The sequence below is a fragment of the Protopterus annectens genome, chromosome 2.part2 (genome assembly GCF_019279795.1).
Source record: "Protopterus annectens isolate FY-2018-M chromosome 2.part2, PAN1.0, whole genome shotgun sequence".
In the NCBI taxonomy this organism is placed as follows: Eukaryota; Metazoa; Chordata; order Ceratodontiformes; family Protopteridae; genus Protopterus; species Protopterus annectens.
In genome coordinates, this window is record NC_056730.1 from 1,117,131,062 (window position 1) to 1,117,150,894 (window position 19,833).

Below are 19,833 nucleotides of genomic sequence, written 5' to 3' on the forward strand. Positions count from 1 at the left end.
ATTCAAAGCCTGGGCACTAACATTTATGCATATAATTTGAACGGAAATATTTTACTTTTTGGATGCAAGCCTTACACTGAGGGATGACAAATGGATGCTGGAACTCGTACATTACCAATCCCCCACTTTTCTTTAGCTCTGCTTCTGATAACAAAACGGTTAAGTAAACTGTCAAACACTAATTATAATATTCCCCAATAAAAATAAATTCACAGCAGTGCAAATCAAAATGCTCCCTCTCTCTGGTAGTGAAAGTAGCCGGCCTTAGGCATAGGCCAACTAGGCGGGCGCCGCTCTAGCAGGGGCAATTTTCCAGTATTTATTTGGTGTAGGTAGACCAGGATGGGGGGACTAGGTGGTGTGGTGTGGGCGCCGGGGAGCCCTTTTGCCTAGGGCGCCAGTTGACCTAAGGCCGCTCCCTCAAACTAGAGGTGGCAGCATTTAGAGGTTGAGAGTACCAACGGTATTCTCTACCGTTGGTACTCTCAACCTCTAACTGCTGCCACCAGCCCAACTGAAAAAGATGGACACATGCTTCCCAACTGTCCCCGATTTTTGGCTATCAGTTTTGGTCTCCTCCTCTACTCTCAAAATGTTTTCTACCCCCACAGCACCTAACAGACAGCATTATTGTCAGCAATTCCATTTAAAGCTAACACTGTTAGCAATCCTCTCTAAATGGACGGTATTACACCTGCTAATGGAGACCTTCGTTTACGCAGTTAATACATCTTTAAAAAGCCAGTATTGCTAAATTACGCTCAGAAATCTGCACGCAGTAAAGTACGAAGAGTACGCCAAGGTACCCCTCTTCGTTTAAGATAGTGAATTTATTTGTCACCCATCTCTTTGAGTAAAAGATTAACAGCTCTGCCAACAAGTCATCCATGAGTTGAGTTAACAGAATTCCACGACCTAAAACCGTGTAGCCACAGACCAGTTGCTGTCGCATGGATCTTCAAGCAGTGACGGGACTTATTGTTTCGCTTGAGCATAGGTGCTTTCAAGATCAAACCTATCACGGGTGTGTTTTCTGTAAAATATTATTTGCACCTAATCCTCTCTTTCTTCCCACCTCACAGTAAAAGTAAATAGCGCGGACACACTCCCATCAGTGTCGAAGTTAAAGAATAAAACATAGAAGGTATCTGAAGAAACACTGAGGCTATTTGTATATCACCTTGCAGTTTGATCACGAGGGCAGTAAGTGTTACAGCCAGGTTTCAGTCGACGTGCGGACAAGACTCTTACTGGTGCTCACCTGTTTTACGGCTCTCTTCTGATACTCCCAGCGGAGGAGGGAGGGACAGTAAACGTGAGGAGCCAGGAAGCGGCTCTAGGGTTGGGAATGTCTGTGGTTGACTCATACTGTAACTTTCCTGCAAGTTACTGCAACACTGCTATTGGTAAACAACAGTGGGATTACGAAGTCTATTTTTCTTCACATTATTTCACCGGGATTCGGGAAAGGCCCACAAGCTGGAATTTGTGATTGCGGCAGCAGAAAACTGTTCCCGTTTGGTAGAAGTTTCCATTTCCTAAACACAGTGTTTATCCAGTTTCTGTGTAAGTACGACGCATCTTTTAGTCTGTGTAATAATGTCTTTTCACGTCTTAGTATGTGTAGTTGAAGCAATATCCGGTCCATGTACTGCAAATCTCAGTGTTTTTTGTCTGGTCCTAATCTTTTCTTGTAAGGGAAAAGTCACAGACATTCATGCTTTGGTGCGGGTGTAAATGGGAGGGGATTAGTTTTGTGTTTGCTGCTTCCACCTTCTGTTCTGAAAATTAATGGCGGGGGAGACGCTTTGGATATATTTTTACTTGTAGGGCAGGTGCATAGTACAGTACTACTACAACTTGATTCCCTTACTTTCAGGTAATGTTTGACATTTTATTACTTGTAGATTACCCTCTCCACCAAGCAACAGCACTGTCTAGTACTGATTCGTAATACAAATTGGCGTAACATCTAATATATCTGAAGTCATTCTGTATAATCCCACCGCTGCCACTGTCTGTAATTTTAAATAAATTGGCATAAATCACTGTGCATGAAAAATAACCAGTAGTAACACGAGCTGCATTATTTATGGGATTACTGCTCTGTAGTGGTTTGACGTGATCAGTTGCAAAAAAAAAAAAAAAAAACTAATTGTGGGGGCGCACTTGCTGTATGTATATTGAAACGTTCTAATAATATTGCTATCAAATTATGATTATCGGTAAAGATTGCTAAATACGTGTTCTGCTCCTTAAACATCTGTTATAAACGGAACAATAAATTATGCAGTTGTACGACTTAAACTTTCATTGTAGGGTTTTCACCTAAAAAATTACTGTCCGTAGATAATTTCTGCTGCACCAGCGGAAAACGTAGGAGGCACTCCTAGATGACTGGGAGGGGAGCTGTTGGGTGTTATAGTTGTGCTATTAAAAAAAAAAAACTAATACCAAATTCCAAATTTTGTTAGGTGTCAGCCATACCTTTTAATCTGGTAAAGTTAGGGTTGCCACCTGTCCCCCTTTGGGCAGTTGTGTCCTGCAAAAAAAAAAAAAAAAAACGGCAAATGTCATGGCATTTTAGGACAAAAAAACATCATCTAGGTTTTCTTTAATAATTGCACAAAACAGTTGTTTTGTATCTGGAACCCTTAAATAGTATAAGAAACTGCATAAGTAACTCAAATGCCTCAAACCAAACCCTGCCTATGGTTATCAAAAGATACTAAACTAGCTTTGCACCAAAGGGACAAAAATGGAAACAATATCAAAAACCCTAATACTCTCCTAGAGTATAAGCAACTACAAAACTCCACACAAAAAAACAATAATTAAAGACCGCTACTCCAAACTCCAGTCATTGCACTCAACAAATCCTGGCAACAAAGAAAACCCCTGCTCAGACCCCAACCTTGAAACAGCCAGCCAGTTCAACTCATTCTTCATAGATTGCATAGCTAAACCATCAGCCTCCTTCCCACCACCCCAATCATCAACCTTCCTCCACAGGTTGGCCTAATGGTTAAGGTGTTTGCTTTACAAACCCAAGGTACAGGGTTTGAATCTCACAGGGGATAATTGGCTAGGCTTAAAATGGCTTGCAAGGGCAGTTAGCCTAGTACTAACTTATGAACCTTCTGCCTCAAGTCCATCCCCACAAGCACTATAAAAAGACTTCTCCTCAAACTCAAACCTGTCGCAATGCACCTGACAACCTTCCACCCACCTTCCTCAAACAATCTGCAGGCAGCATTGCCTATCCCATCTCTATTCTTATAAATGGATCCATACAAGAATCCTATGTCCCTTCTGTCTGGCGCCATGCTTACATCATCCCCCTCCACAAAGGTGGCAAAAATACTGATACCACCAACTTCAGGCCTATTGCCATCCTTTCCCCTCTTTCTAAAATACTAGCGAAAACAATACAAGCACATCTAACACTAAACAATCTCCTCTCTCCTATTCAACACGGCTTCCACCCTGGCCACAGCACCATGACTGCCCTTCTTTTCTTTTCTTGAAACCATTAACCTTGAACGTGACTCAGGCAAGTTTGTAGCCACACTATTCCTAGATCTGTCTAAGGCCTTTGACACCATCTCACACACCCTACTTATATCCCAACTCTCCAGCCATCACCTCTCTCCCACCACCATTGCCTGGTTTTCCAGCTACTTGTCCAACTGACAACAAGCTGTCCAATGGAAAACTTCAACCTCCCCCTTCCTTTCCACACCCACAGGTGTGCCACAAGGTTCCGTTCTTGGCCATCTTCTCTTCAACCTATTCATTAACAACTTTCACCAATCCATCCCAGAGTCCTCTATCATCCAATATGCAGATGACTCAACAATCATCTGTTCAGCCTTCTCCCCCTCCGAGCTCCTAGCAAAAACCCAACTAGCCTTCTCAAAAACAGAAACCTGGATGCAGTCTAACCATCTGGCACTAAATGCAAGTAAAACCAAACTAATGTTTTTTTTCCCCTACCAAAAACTCCATTGACACATCCACATTCACTATACAGAGCCAAAACAACACCATCCTTGAAATTGTTCCCAACACCAAGCTTCTTGGCATCATTATTGATGAAGAACTAAAATTTGACACCTACGTCCACTTCACAATCAAGAAAATCCACCAAAAGTTAGGTCTCCTTAAGAGGCACAACCGCTTCCTAAGCCCCTCTACCCGTCAAACTCTTGCATCCACCTTCCTATTCCCCTCCCTTATGTATGGTGCTCCTCTTTTCACCAATCACCTTCTTGGCCTTCGGTCCAAATTTGAATACTGCTACCACAAGATCTCCATATTTGCAACCAATTCAAAAAAAACTCATCCCACCACTGCCACTCCCTCCTCACCCTCAACTGGCTCGAACTACCCAACTACCTCAGTTACCTACAACTCACCATTGCCCACAAGCTCATCTTTAAACCTGCCAACTGCCCAGCTCTCGCTAATTCCTTAAAACCTTACATTCCCAACTGCTCACTTAGGTCCAGAAACCAAAATCTCCTTCAGGTCCACAAACCTGCATGACCTCCTGGCCATCTACTGCTGTTTCACTCCTTAGCCAAACAGTGGAACTCTCTCCCCACACACCTAATCATACAAATTTCAAATCTCAGCTACTCTCTCATCTTTCTTCAAAATGGGAATGCCCTTGCCATGCTCCAACTTAAACTCCCCCCTCACTCCACCTTGCACTGATTCATCCAACTACCTGTACTATTACTTCATCCCACCCAAAACAATCTCTCCCCTACTAAAAACTAATTTTATGTCTAATACCTATTGTACTATACTCTCCACTCTCAAATATACTATTACCCTCTCCGTGCATAATATTTTCCTAACCTACTAATGGCTAGTAGCTGTATATTTTGAAATGTTAAACATACAGTTGAGTTTATAACAAAAATATTCACTTTATGTAAATGTTGAAATTTCTGTATTGAATTATGTATTTTCATTTTTGTAACATTGTGATAAGCTGGTTGCAAATATCATGGAGCTCATCTGTAAATGCTTAATTAGCTGTATGAACTATGTCCATTTGTAATATGTGAAATGTAACTTGCAATTATTGTGGAGCTTTTCTTCCCAGGCCTCCACTGAAAACGGACTCTTCTTGGCCCCAGTGGACTTCCCCGGTCATCAAACTTAAATAAATAAAATAAACAAATGCTACAATAAGAAGCTTTTATTTTGACAAATTTCAAATCTCAGCTACTCTCTCATCTTTCTTCAAAATGGGAATGCCCTTGCCATGCTCCAACTTAACCCCCCCCCCCTCACTCCACCTTGCTTGTTCTGTCCTCTGCACTGGTCAAGGGTATGCTTTGTCCTGCAAAATCTTACATTTCTATAAAAAAATGTCCCACTTTGGGCATTTGAAAAGGTTACTTAGAGCAAGAAATCTGGACAAAGCCAAAATAAAACAAAGGCCAGAGACATGTCTTAAATATTGTTTTTATAAATTTGCCAGAATAACAGGTTTTTGCATTAACCTGCAATTTCTGAAAGATACGAAGCTTGGAACTCAAATGGCTGTCATTAGGTATTGACTTCAGTCCTCAAGCATTTGCCAGTAAACCACAAATTTTATGAGGAATGGGCCAAATATGAGCCAAAAAATCTGGAAGGTTTAGAGGTATGTGTCGTCGTATGTCTTCCTGCATTCGTTGCATATGGTTCTTTAGTGGTTTAAATTGGTAGTATCTTTCAACAAAATAATGTTTCCAGATGTTGTTGTAGAAGGAATGGTAGCATGCCATGAAACCAATAGACATAGGTGTGCAAGTAATTAAGTTGTGAGCTGTAACTGGTGGCCACTACTGACTATTTCTAGCAGTCTGTCTATTGCAGTCTGTCTGTGTATCTGGTATGTCTGAATGCCTTTAAGTGTATCTAAGGAATGATTTGTAGTGGATTGTGGACTGATTCAAGAGTCACATTTGGTGAAGCTTAATCACAAGTCATGAGGTTGAGCATGGATACACTTCATCCACTATAGTGAGTATTATCTAGAGAATTATTTGTGCTGGTTTGTGGACTGGTTCAAGAGTCACATTTGGTGAAGCTTAATCACAAGTCAAAAGGTTGAGCATGGATACACTTCATCCACTATAGTGAGTATTGTGTGGATTTTTACCAAACAGTTAAGAAGCATGATGATCATTTAGTAAAATGTGGTTGGGGTGGGGAATTCATTATAGTTGAAAATGCAATCCGTTTGCATTTAATGCCATTAATTGGAAGAAAACTACTTTGCTGCACAAAAGTGTCAGATTTATTTCCTGATCAGCATTTTATTTGTTTTTTAATTGTGCATACTCTCCTCCCACTAAACTTTATTTTATTTTTTCTGGGGCATAGTTTTGCAGCTTGAAACCTTATGTATACTGGGATTCTTTGAGAATTGACTCACTTTCCTCTTTTTAGTAGTGCCCTCAAATTTAAATGCAAGGGAAGAGATAACTACACCATGGCATATGTGGAAACTTTACTTGTGGGCACTTGTTTGTCATTAAGTGTGCTACTGTTACTAAACTATTGAATTACGTAAACCACTCTCTGACCAGGGATTGTTCCAGTATATGGTCCAGTATACAACTGCTGTACCTATTCAGTTATCAGATGAATGAATAGAAAAATGCAATTTAGCCATCTTAATAAAGGCCTCATGGAGTACTATACATTTTATTTATTTTACATTTGTTGACCGGGATAGTCCGACTGGATACATGTCCATTTTCAGTGGAGGCCCGGGGAGAAAAGCTCCAACATAGACACATTAGCATAATGTTACATATAGTAAAGTATTTGTGAGGAAAAACAAATTTTACAGACTTCTACAAACATCCTAGATATAGCCACAACAAATGCAGAAATTCTATTACAGACTTTTACAAACATGCTAGCTTAAAAATAAGAACAAATATAGATTATGAGTTTAGTTTTTATACCATAGATCCTATTGGGGTTACAGGCCCCTTCCCTCAGGAGAACATTTACAAAATGTTTTAAAGGCATCTTTTTGGTCAGATTAAGTAAAACAAGTAAAGAGTTAGATCAATTCCATAATTAAAAGGTTTAGCTTCTCAACTTAGGTGAGCCAGAGGAAATTTAAACCCTGGTTTAAAGGAAAAGAGCTATACATGTCATAAGTTTGCAGAGAGATGCATTGAGTCATAATGTCTTGACTGCCAAACACATATTGCTGACTGGTGGAAATCTTGTTAATGTAATGCAACTCTGCTGCACTGTTTTCATTTGTTCCATTCTTACATTGTCCTATTTAACTGCCGTGCCTCACCACGTTACCCTGCAGACTTTCCTCTTAGTGTCACGTATACATGTACCTGAGTTTGGTGTTTAGAGCTGAATGCACTATAGCAAGTAGTAGGTCAAAGAAGAATTTGTACGTATGTTGAGTGGGAGTGTCTTACTCAGTAATCCAGTCTGAATTATTTAAGTTCCCATTTGGTAAATGGTAATGTGGCAAGCTGAGCTGCCAGTTTTGTCTTTTATTCTTGATATTGATTCTGTTAGTCCCTGTTTGATTCTGTTAATCTCTCTGTTTTTATTAATTTTTAATGTGCAAACACATTATTAGGCCCAAGCCTGCTTTTTATCAGGATAACCAGGGGTACTGTGTGTATAATGGTTTTGCTTGGAATCAAGCAGTAGCCAAACAAAGGCTGAGAGAATCAAACATCTGGCTGTAGGATAAAGCCTATTGGCAGCTGATAGCCTTAATCTTCTATCCTAAATTGTGACTGTGTGTGTGTGCGTGTGTGTGTGTTGGGGGGGTGGTAACAAATGGCCAGACTATCTGTGTGCATGTTTGTATGTTGAGGGGGGCTTTGAACAAGTAACTTGACTGAACAGTGCACTTCATTCTCCCCTGAAAGAAGCAGCAATTGTGTATAGTTGGTTCATCCATTTACCACATTTACCAAAAGAATACTAAAATACTAATTAGCTTCAGATTAAAACTGTGAAAAATGCCCATAATTAGCTTCAGATTAATACTGTGAAAAATGCCCATATGAAAACTAGTTTTTTTTTAGATTTCAAACACCCATACTTAAAAAGGATTGGGTAAATTTGATTGATGATAAGACCATGAGGGAGCATTGGACAGCTTAATAAAATAGAACAAATAAAGAAAAAAAAAAAAACACCTCTGCCTGTTTGTTTTTATTTACTTTTTGTTCTCCAGGTTTTGACCAGGACTCTGTTAGTTCTTTATGGTGGTTGCTCTGAGATTTTTCACATACACTTGAATTGCTGCCAGTTAAGCAGATATGACCTCTTTTTAATGTATTGGGTGAAGGACAGAGCCCCAAGAATGCATCACACTCCTAATACTGCAGTTTAGTACCAGTATTGAAGTATGAATCCAAACACCCAGTGAAGGAATTTCAACCTTTTGATTTTCCTAACATCTAATGCGTGTGTGTAGCCTACTGAGCCACTGACAATGCAAGTAGGTGATATAGAGCATGTGTGGAGGTAACAAATTCAAATTGTAGACAAAAGGAGGAATGGCAATTTCTTCCTGTTGTGGTGTATGGTTACATGACAGAGAAATGTAATTTGCATAAAGGTGTTTGTTTTTAGCTCTCTAGGATTCTCACGCTTTTTTTTGTCTTGAGCTTGAAGCTTGTTTTTTTTTTTTTTTTTCTGTTAAAATCTTTATTAAATACTCATGTATGACATGGGCAATCTTTACATTTGTGTAAATGAAAAAACACATTAACACAATTTTAGTTACAAACATTATACATCACAGATCCCATTGAGACAACTGTAGTTACAAACATTATACATTACTTTATAATATATCCAGTCATTGTCAGTTAAGCATTGCATATATCTTTCAAATACTGCCTTCTTTTAAACCTTGTTCCTCTTTGCATATAATGTCCCCACAATTCCCATTTTTTGCTCCTATCCTTTTCTAAAGATCCCAATTCCAGTTGCTTTATCTCGGTTACTATATTCACTACTTCAGGTAAAGTTGGTTTGGACTTTGATTTCTATTTTCTAATAATTGCATTTTTTGGCAGCCACCATAGTTAAACTCTGCAAGCCTTTACTATGTCTAGGCAATTCCCATTCTGTATCATAGCTCAAAATGATCATCTTAGTTGCACTAGTTTGCTCACCTAGTATCTGACAGAGCAGTCTGCAGGGAATCTTTAAAGTCTGTCAACTCATTACACTTCCAGAAAGTTATGTTCCAGTTACCTCTTTCTTCCCCTTATACCGCTAATATTTGCAGTCTACCTGATAAAAAATTCTTTGGGATCTTCTTTGGGAATAAAATACCTATGTGAACACGCCCAAGCAAAGATCCTAAATCTTCTAGACTTTGTTGCATGTTTGGGAGATGTACATATATCATCTCATTGTCTTTTTGTGAATTGCTTATCCAAACTCTCCTCCCAATCCTTTCTTAGCTCCTCTGATTGATTCTTATAGTTGTCATGCAATATTTTATATGCTCTACTAATTTATTCCTTTTTTTCACAGCAGCTTCTGTTCTAGATTTTGTTAACTCTACTAATGCTGGTCTTTCGTTTAGGACCCCATATTTCTTTCTCTTTGCCTCCCTAGCAAGGATTGATATCAAGAGTGTAGGCAATCTCTAACCTGTAGTCCAAATAAATTCTTGGCATCTTCCCATTCTATTACCTTTCCCTTTCTATGTTTTTTGCTACCAATACCTTGGATCCCTGCCAGTTTTCTGCAATAAATTCCAGCTCCCTCTTGCCTGTTGTCTCTATCCCTAATTGCAGTCATCCCTATTGGCAGAATCTCTTTTCCGGTCTCGTGCTGGCTTAGTTCTTAAAATACTTTTCTGCTACATTATGAATATAATATTGTGTGATTATCATTCTCCTTAAGGGTCTACATCCAAAATCCCAGTCTCTTTGTTTCTTGAGTTTCTCCCCTGTATCCTCATCATCCCTTTCCCCTTTGAATTATAGTTTTCCGTTTGTGCAATGTATAAAAGCCTTAACTGTGTTGCTCTGAAATACCCCTTCAAGTCGGGTAATCCTAGTCCTCCTTGTTTTATTGGAAGAATCAGCTTATCCCACTTGACCCTTGCCATCCTCACCTTCCAGATAAAAAATCCTTCCGCTGTTTTTTAATTGCTATCCACAACTTCTCCTCTGGTTGATAAAAATATGCCTGACCTGTTTATAAAACTAAAGGAACTTAACAGTTTTATCTTTTGTTTAGTCTTCTCCCACATATCCTTAGCTGCCGCAACAGAATCATTTTTAATCCATACCCTTAAATCCATTATTTTATTATGGCCCCATAAATATGGATATTGCTGGACCAGTTCTTGTATGGGCACATAATTTACTGTGCCTTTGTTTTAGCTTTATTAATTTTGTATCTCAAGAAGATTTGAAACTGTCATCAAAAAATGTTCGACAACACTTTAATGTCCCTTTCTGGTTTTGTATGATATAAAATATCAAGTAGAGCCAGCATTTCTTGACTACCATACAAATTATAGAGCCAGCATTTCTTGACTACCATACAAATTATAGCCTTGAATTTCTGAGTCCCTTATTTTCTTTGCCACAGGTTCTAAATGTAATGCAAATAACAAAGGGGAAATAGGACACTCCTGCCTACTCAAGCAGGAATTATAGAGGACCCCACCCACTTATACATACTCCTAATCAACCTTTATAATTTTATCAGGGAAAGCAACTACTTCCATTGCCCTGCTCATGAAGTCCTAGCTTACTCTGTCAGATGCTTTCTCTGCATCAAGACCCACCAACAACAGTGGTATTTTTTTATATTCCACTTCCTTGTGGGTCATCAGCGTTCTGTTAATGTTATCAAATGTTTGCCTCCCCTCAACAAAACCAAATTGGTCCATATCTATCAATTTTGAGATCACTTTTGCCATTCGTTTTAGCCATTATAGACTTAAACACTTTATAATCATGGTTTTGTATTGAAATGGGCCTGTATGAAGCTGGATCTGATGAATCTTTACCCACTTTAGCGATGACATCTGCATCTGCTTTCTTCCAGGATGTTGGTAGTTCTCTTTTTAAAATACTGTTTGTGAAGACTGGTAGAGATGGGTGAAGGATGCCAGTCTAGCCAGATAATTCTGTCATTTGTAAATACTGTGAAATGTTGAAATGCAGGCTTGCTTCTTAAATGAAAGAATATGTTTTGAAATGTTGAACTTAAAACAATGTGGCAACATTGCCCTCTGCTGTAAAGAAAGCTAAGTCAAGCATTTCTTGTTGGTCCTTTGAAATTAAAATTACTTTGTCTTTTCCTTTGAAGTTAAAATTTGGAGTCGATGAGTCTGGAGTAAGCATCCTGCCTATTCTTTTAACTTAAGGAATAATTACTAGAATTTACATGTGCAAATGTCCTTTATTGCTGTTAAGTGTAAAAGCATGTAAACGCAGTTTGTCAGCCTGGGAACACCAGGAAAGTGTGAAATGATGTAATGTTTTATCAGAACTGCAGTTTCAATTTAAACAGAGAGAACCAGAAGGCATTAAGCATTTTTATCTTGAACATCCAACTCAGCACTGTCTTATTCTCTCTATGTAAGTAGTATGTTAGAACTGTGTTTTCTCCTAGAAGTAGCTAGGAATTAGAAAGTTTAGACTTTTTTCTGTGATGTCAGAGCTGCACTACTGAATTATTTTAAGTATTTCTGTGTGATCTCTGAACTCTTGACTAGCACTGACTGTGTAGTAGAAAGTATTGTCTTGTGGTTTTAATTATTTATTATTAAATATTTTAAAACCTTTTAACTTTGGCTGGTTTGTGTAGAGAGAAGTTAAGCTCTAGAGTGTATTGCATGTATTTAAGGATCCTGTACCAAGTCACTCTAATAAGCCTTGAGACTGTTTAGTCACATCTACCAATTGGATAATAATATTGCACAGTAATAATTGGACACCCTTTTAAGGGCCTTCGAGTAGTTGATAATTATTAGCTGGGTGGTGGCATTAATTACTACCATATAGTCTGGGTAAAAGGGGCACAGCTGGAGAACCTGTGCCAGCCTTCCCCAGAAGTGTCTGTGTGGTTGTATAACCTCTTATCTCAAAGTGTGTGTGTGTGTCAGCTACTTCAGCAGGGACACGAAGCACTGGTTGGACAGAGAGGATGCTGGAGGTTTTAGCTTGCCCAGCTAGGCTGAGATCTGGACCCTATAGCTGTTCCAGTGGGGAGTCCTATTGGGGACCTAAAGAGCAAGGGAGCGACCAGCCCCCGACTGACTGTGATCTCTGTGTGCTCTTAAGAGAAATTGCACTTTACTGTGCGTATTTGTTATCCTTTCCTCATATGAGACCTCATATATATGTGGTGTTTAGTGGTGAAGATTAAGGCTCCTTGATTGCTGGGCCAGGGCACAGGCTTCACACTGTTAAAACCTTCCAGATTTTTATCGGTGTTTTCCCTCCTAGTTTCCAAACTTCCACTGGAATACCATCTGTGCCTGTGGACTTTCCGGTAGATTGGTTATACATCACCATTTCTGTCCCATCTCCTCCTATCCTGTTAGTAATTGAGCCTTATCTACCTCTAACCTTGGCATATTTAATTCTTCCATAAACATTTCAATTTGTACATTTTCTTGATTTTCATATTTCTCTGCTTTACACAAAATTTCATAAAATTTCCAAAATATTTCTAGTACTTCTGCAGGTTCTCATATCTTCCTTGTTATGGCTCCCTACGTTTGGTGACGCCCCTTTCTACTTTCTGTTATCCGAGTTGTGCTAAAGATTTTGTGCTCTCAAAAAGCAGTTGCTTGACAGCGATCTTTCTAAACTCATGCATATTGTTGAAGTAATCCCTTATTTTCTGTTCAGCATTCTGCAGTTGCTCCTCTTCTTGTCCTGTGGGATTCCCCCTATTTTGAAATACTTTAACATGTCAGTCCTTCTCAGTAGTTCTTGTTACTACTTAACTATATCTCCCTTTCCTTTATTTCCATCCTAGTTTTAAACTCCACTTTAATTTTATTGTACTCCCCAGCTATATTTTAGAAGAAATGTCTATCTTCTCTAATAGCTCTTGAATAATTTACAAAACCCATTCCTTAAAGTCCTTCCTTTTCAACAGATAGGTGGGAAAGAGCCATTGTGCCATTTTGTTTTCATTACTTTGTGTTTTTATTTTAGTTATTATTGGTGCATGATCTGAAGTAATTATTGGATCCATTTCAAGACCTACAATCAAATGCATGTGTTCCTGTGAAGTATAGGTTCTATCTAGTCTAGTCCAGTTTTTGTATCTTGGAGAATAATATGTAAATTCACATTTTCCATGCCAAAAATTTTCATAAATTTCTTCAAATATCTACCCTTCTGTGTTGTATTTCCCTTCCTGCCCCCTCGACAAATCTTCACTGCTGCAAACCAAATTCCAGTCCCCACCTGTACATGATATTCCTTGCTGAAAGCTGATTATTTCTCGCAGAATTTTCTTAACCTCCATTATAGCAGTTTTAGGTGGAATATAAATATATGCCAGTGTAATCCTTCTCTCTTTCCAGTAGCCTCTTAGTACTACCAATCTACCATTATCATTTTTTTCCCTCCTTTATCACTGTTGGAGCTCCACTTGCAATGAATATGTTTTACTCCTCCTCTTTTCCTTTGCCTCAGGTATTCCACTGAATAACCACCCTGAAACTTTTGTTTGTCAAATTCACTTGTTCAGTTCTTTCCAGGTATGCCTCCTGTAGCATAGCTATTTGCACTCTACATTTTTAATGTATTTCACTGCTCTTTTCTTTTGTATTTGTCTGTGAGACCATTCAGGTTTAAAAACATTACAGAAAGCTTCATTTTCTTATATAGTTATTGTTACCACCTTTTATTTATAACTACTTATTTGGTAAATGTTTAGTTCCAACTTCTATGTTACATGCATATATTGCTTGGCAACTTGGCCTTTTATACAGTTGTTTCTTGTCATATCCATTTGAGCCTATGTCACATCTTACAAGACTTTTGGTTTTATTGAAAACCCTCAAACAAAAAAGCAAACAACATCCAATACACCCTAAAACCCATTAACTTAATATCACACAAAACTATATACATCTTCTTTAAAATGTAAAGTTTACCTTCCTGATAAGCACAAAAGTTCTAAACTGATAGTCGCACAGACAGACAAGAGTTAACCAGAAAGAAAGTTCATTCATGCTTATATGCATGGTACAGTCTGTGGTTTTAGCGAGTTGTCTTATAGCTCTCATAGCTGAGGAAACACTTGAATGCTTTTTTGTCATGCTGTCTTAACCAGACTGTTCCTCTCTCCCTTTTATTATTATTATTTTTTTTTACATTTCCTTGTTCAGCTTTAAGAAACGGAGGCATTGCAAAAGAGAGAAGGGAGAAAAAGTAAAAAAATCAAAAGCACCTGTTTATATTCGTATCCCCATTACATTTAAAAGTAACTGAAAAACTTTTGACTTGCAAAGAAAGTTGTCCACCATTAAAGTAGTACCATTAAGAAAAATAAATTTGCTTAAAGTCTCCCTCCTCTTCCCCTCTCCAAAGTATTTTTGAGAAGACTAATGACATGAAGTAGAGCATATGCTTTAGAGCCCTCTACAAGTTCAACAAAGTCCATGAAAATTCAATATTTCCAAATCCTCTTGTTCTGCCATCTTTCACAAGTATAATTATTGTTTTGTAATCCTACCTTTGTCATTTTCCAAGTTAACTGATTTTATTCTCCAAGCATTAACCTGAGGCATCGCATATGGCTTTAAAGTCCTCTACAAATTTAATAAAGTCCAAGGATGTCCAATATTTTTCAAATTTTCTTGTTCTGTCATGTTTTACAAATATAATTATTGCTTTATCACTCCACATTTGTCAATTTCCAAGTTACTAGCTTTATTCCTGTTTATCACCATCCCCCAAATCTTGTATCCGTTTCATTTCCAACATATTCTCTATTCTTCTGGTCTACTTTTATGTTTTATCTTTTCTTCTTTCTCTCAGGCATTTATGTTGAAACGGTTGAAAAGATTTCATGGGCTCAGTCTCTGTGTAGTCCTTATCACCAGAAGGACACAAAGCAGAACCTCCTCCTGTTTTGCAGCTCATCCTTTGTTGGACAAACTTTTGTATTAACTCCTTGGCATGTGCTTAATCAAAAATGATTTGTGTTCCTCCAGGGAAGAAATATTTTGAAGATGGCTGGGTACAGTGGTTTGAAACTCACACCTGCTTCTCCACATTCCCTAAATAATGAAATATATTTACTTCTCTTGTGTCTGGCGTACATTGAGTAGTCATTCTTCACAACATTCTGCTGTCTCTCACTTTTAGTAATTTGTCCTTCTGCCACAGTTTTGTCAAAATCAACTGTTTCTGCTGATAATACTGCATCTTTACTATTAAAGGGGTAGGTTGTTTTCTAGTAACCAGATTTGTAACATACACACTATCTACCCTTTCAGTTAACAATTCTTGTTGTGGAATACCAATCCAGTTGCTTATTTGTGCTTTCATAAAATGTAGTATAGCCTGTTCCTTCCAGCTTCTCTGATACAGCAGAAAATCTCAGGCTTTTCCCTCTGTGTTCTGTCCTCTAATTCTATTATTTTTTTAAACATTTTCTTGTGCAATCTCATTCAGCCAGCCTTTTCATTTCAGCCTCTGAGTTTTGCAGTTCTGTCACCTTATCTGAATATCTGTTTAAAGCTTCTTGCATTTATCTTTTTGTTGTTTGAGTTGATATACTCCATCAGTGTTTTGTTTATTTTAACCAGGTCTGTGTGAAGCTGCTTTATACTTTCCTCTAGGTTACTGGACATCATGCCTAGAACTTGGACTGCTTCTTGCTGAACAACTGCAGTACTTCTTCCAGCTTTCAATCTGTTTTTCCTCACCTTTTGTAGCTGATTTTTCTCCAGGTCCTTTATATTTCTTTTACACTGGCATCCAGGCAGTGCTCTTACTAGTCAGTTACTGAAATTTACCCAAAAGTCTAGGTCCGCTGGCTTTCTCTGCTAAGCTTATGGTTTCAAAACTGGGAGAGCCAGAATTAAGCTGTTAACTCAATGTGCAGCCATCTTGGAAGATGAAGGTTAACAAATGTTGATGAGTTAGTTCCACTAGTCTTGTGGACTACATGTGTTTTGTCAGCCTAGTTCTGTAGAAAAAATCAGTTCTTAATAGCTTTGGTTTTCTTTATTTTATTCATATAGTGTCTTGACTTTGTTAAGCTCTTTGATACTGAATAAAGGTTGCCATTATATAACTTTTGGGGTTTCCCTACATGCATGGTATTGGCCTAACAGAAAAACTAAAGAACCTTGTAATATTAGAGTGCTCATTTGTTAGAAAATAGAAGTTGGAAGGTGGAGGAGGTAGGATTGATGTTGTGGCTTACCTATATAACAAAGGCAGCAGAAAGACTGGATGAAAAAAAAAAGTTTGTAGCTGGTGCCAGTAGGATCGGAAGTTCTGGGGTAGATGAGTTTAAATATCTTTAGCATAGTCTGGTTACAGGTTTTGCTGTATCCAGATCTGTTTGTGTGGTTCCTGTGTTTCCTGTGTTTCCTGCTGCACCATCTTGTTTTGGCTGGGGCCTTCCTGCACTTAGTGGGAGTAAATGAACTGGTTGGAACTGGTCTGGCATAGGGTGTTTAGCTAAGAGCTCAGGAGCAAGGGTTCATTGGTCAGTTCCATTTTTTTAAATTTTACTTTCATTTCTGTGGTATTCAAACCCCATGTTTGTGCGAGTTTGAGTGTTGTGCACCTTTGCTGCTCTGTTTTAACCCTTTGCGAGGAATCTCAGCTGCATTTTTCCCTTACCAGAACTCCTGTGTAAGTGAGGACCTCCCTTGGAGCTACTGTATTGATTTTATCCAGCCCTACTCGCACCTAGAGGTACTCTACTCTGATAGTACCCACTCTACTGTCCTTGCTCTCTCTTCCACAGATTCTGACAACCAAGGACGAACAATTTCCTATGGTTTCTCTAGCTAGTTTGGTTGACGTGGGCATCCTGAGACAGTGTAGCAACTGCCTCATGTACATGGACAGCCCTCTACTACTATCACCTAGGAACACTTATGTGAGAGATGCAATTACGTTAATGTAGAATCCTTGCTGTCTCAATCACAAGCCAGTACATCTGGCACTGAAAAGGTTGCCTGCACAAGCACTACAAACCGTAACACCACCCACACCTGTACAACATACTCCCACATATGCAGAAGTTTTCAAAAACATACCTAAACAAAAGAGATCTCCAAGGCAAAAACATGCACGCACATCACAACTCACTGCATCAAGCACCACACACAGTACCACGCCTGTCTCTCATAGCCTGTGAGGCCCAGCCACAAACCCAACATACTAGTCATAGGAGACTTTCTTGTAAGACTCACAGATGTGCCCCTCACCAGGCTAGACAAGGAGAAAATCACAGTAAGTTGCTTGTCCGGTGCTAGAATCCGCCATATCATGCACACACTCAAGTCTGTCAACAACAGTTACTGTTATGACTCTGCCATAGTCCATGTTTTTGTGAATGACTTGAGATGTACCTCTGTGGGCTATATGAAAAGAGACATGATTGAGCTTTCTGAATGTGTGTCCCAGGCAGGTATGTCCCTAGCCTTAAGCAGCATCCTACCGATACCTAAAATGATGCCTCAATACAAACAGAAAATTATTGACTTTAACAATTGGCTTAGATTCTGGTATCATTCCAAGAGGATCCAGTGCTAGACAGCGTGGGAGGACGTGATTGACAGACCACGGTGCTTTGCAGGAGATGGCCCTCATCTGTCTCCCCTGCGCTTCAGGCTTCCTGTAAAGGCACTTGCCTCCCCTGTAGTGCCAATTTTAGGCAAAGTCTTGACAAAATTACCAAAGTAAAAAATTCTTCTAAACGAAATTTAAAGGTCATGCTGCTAAACGCTAGGAGTCTTAACATGAAACTGTACTCATTGCAAGCATTCCTTGCTCTACAAGATGCTGACATTTTGTGTAGCCACTGAAACCTGGTTCAAAGCTGTGGAGAGCACCTCAGTCTTACCAGGTTACTTGTCCTACCATAATTTCAGACCCCAAACATAGGGTTACAAAGCCAAAGGAGGTGGAATTTCAATATTTATCGAAGACATACACACCTCCAGGCTGGTCAAACAGTATGATGCACAGGAGACATTCCATGTGCAGTTTACTGCTGACAAAACACCTGTTCAAGTCATAGCTAGCTACAGACCCCCAACCATGACTCCAGTCGCCCACGCCACCTCTATGGACTTAATTGAATCCATCACGATTCAACCTTCTACCCTGACCTGGGAGACTTGTAACTACCCAACCATAGAATGGAAGACCTATTTTAGCCCAAACACAAATTCCCAGAGATTCCTTGACTTTGCCAATGCATTGGATCAGCAGGTTGACACCCCCATGAGAGGTGAAAACATCCTGAACCTAGTACTAACAAACATGAGTAGCCACTGTTGGACCCCTACAGTGTCATCCTTCTTGGTAAGATCCAACCATAAAGTGATCACCTTCAAAGTCACCATCTCCCCTGCTCCCCCCTTGCCAGGGTCAAAGAAAAAAAAACTTTTCCAAAGCTGACTACAACCTCCTCAGAGCAGGTGTAAGCTGCTTCACAGCCACTGTCCCTTCAGTTGGAATTAGCACTAATGTTCAAGCCGACACCAAAAAACTATATGAGCACCTCCATAGCTGCATGGACTCAGCAGTATCTGACAGGACCAAATCATCTTCCTCAAGGAAGAGTAAACCTGTCTGGTGGGCAGCAGCAATAAACAGACTCTATAATAAAAGAAAAAAAAATTGCTGTCCAGGACCACGAAAGAGCAGGTGGCAAGTTGGAAGCAATCTCTCCTTTTCTGAACAAGCAAATAAGGTCACTGGTGAAATCCTCGAAGGCTAACTTAGAGTCCAAATTGGCCACATCCAGATAATCACAAGGCCTTCTTCACATACAGCTGCAGTCTCAAAGGTAACACCCAAATCTGCTCTGAACTGGTCGTCAGCAACACCATATACACAAACTTCGTATGTATGTATGTATATATGTATATATATATATATATATATATATATATATATATATATATATATATATATATATATATAGCCAACCTGCTGGCAGACAAGTTCAGTGAAAACTTCACCCCCCCATCAGTAAACCAGGACATTCCCAGTACCTGCCCCCCTCCCCTCATCATCAGGGAGCAGGTCTTTAATGCCCTCTCAAAGGCAAAAAATACAGCCTCCATGGGACCTGACCACATCCATAGCTGTGTCCTACATGAACTCTGGCATGAGCTTTCAGCACCATTAGGCACCCTGTTCAACCAAAGCCTGAGCAGCGGCTTTGCCCCAGCCAAATGGAGGACAGCCACTGTCATCCCTCTACACAAAGGTGGAGCATCCACCAACCCAGGCAGTTATAAGCCCATCAGCCTAACTAGCCTGATCTGCAAGGCCATAGAACACATTATTATGGACCTTGTAAATAAGGACATTGGCAACCTCCAAACACTTGACCCTACACAGTTTGGTTTTGTCAAAGGGAGATCATGCCTGGTAAATTTGTCGATTTTCGTCAAAACAGTCACCAAAGCCATGGACAAGGGGAAGATGATACACACTGCCTACCTTGACCTAGCCAAAGCCTTCAACACTGTTCCCCACTTGGGCATAATAGATAAACTCTCCCAGCCAGACATCTATTTGTATATTCCAGTAAAATAAACAAAATAGAACCAATAACAACTCC

General features: G+C 39.3%; 1 protein-coding gene across 1 annotated transcript in view; it reads left to right on the forward strand.

Moving 5' to 3' along the window:
• The first annotated feature begins 485 nt into the window (after nt 1-485).
• TJP2 (tight junction protein 2) overlaps nt 486-19,833 on the forward strand; it is a 2,224,967-nt gene continuing 2,205,619 nt past the window's right edge. Inside the window, exon 1 of the mRNA XM_044064349.1 lies at nt 486-1,566. The gene's annotated coding sequence lies outside the window, so the exon portion shown is untranslated. The remainder of the gene's footprint in view (nt 1,567-19,833) is intronic.